A 442-nucleotide genomic window follows, 5' to 3' on the forward strand; every position below is an offset into this window, starting at 1 on the left:
CGCCCTCCAGCGAGTGGGGGCCGCGCCCGAGTTTTCAGCAGCGCCTTTGTGTGGCGGTCGCCCCCTCCTCCCGGCCGGGCGTCCCCGAACCCAGACGATGAGTCTCGTGCCGGGACCCCCGCTCCAGCCGCCCGGAGCGTCGGGTNCACCTTCCCGGCGCCGCCAGCGAGTCCACCTGCGCGTCGGGGCCCGGCCGGGTTACCTGTCCCCGCGCCCCGGAGCCACGCGCGTCCTCCGGCGTCTGTCCCGGCGTCTGTCCGGCGTCCGTCCGGCGTCCGTCCCGGCTCTGACCCCGCGCCCGCTACTCCATGCCCCGCGGCGACCCGGCGAGCGGACGCGCAGACCCGCTCGGCCGCACCGGGCGCTGGACGCGTGGCCGCCTCTTATCCCCGCGCGCGCCGACGTCAGGCGGGTCCCCGAGGGCTCCGCGCGGGGCTCGAAT

This window comes from Crocuta crocuta, unplaced genomic scaffold, assembly GCF_008692635.1.
Source record: "Crocuta crocuta isolate KB4526 unplaced genomic scaffold, BGI_CrCroc_1.0 scaffold750, whole genome shotgun sequence".
NCBI classification, from domain to species: Eukaryota; Metazoa; Chordata; class Mammalia; order Carnivora; family Hyaenidae; genus Crocuta; species Crocuta crocuta.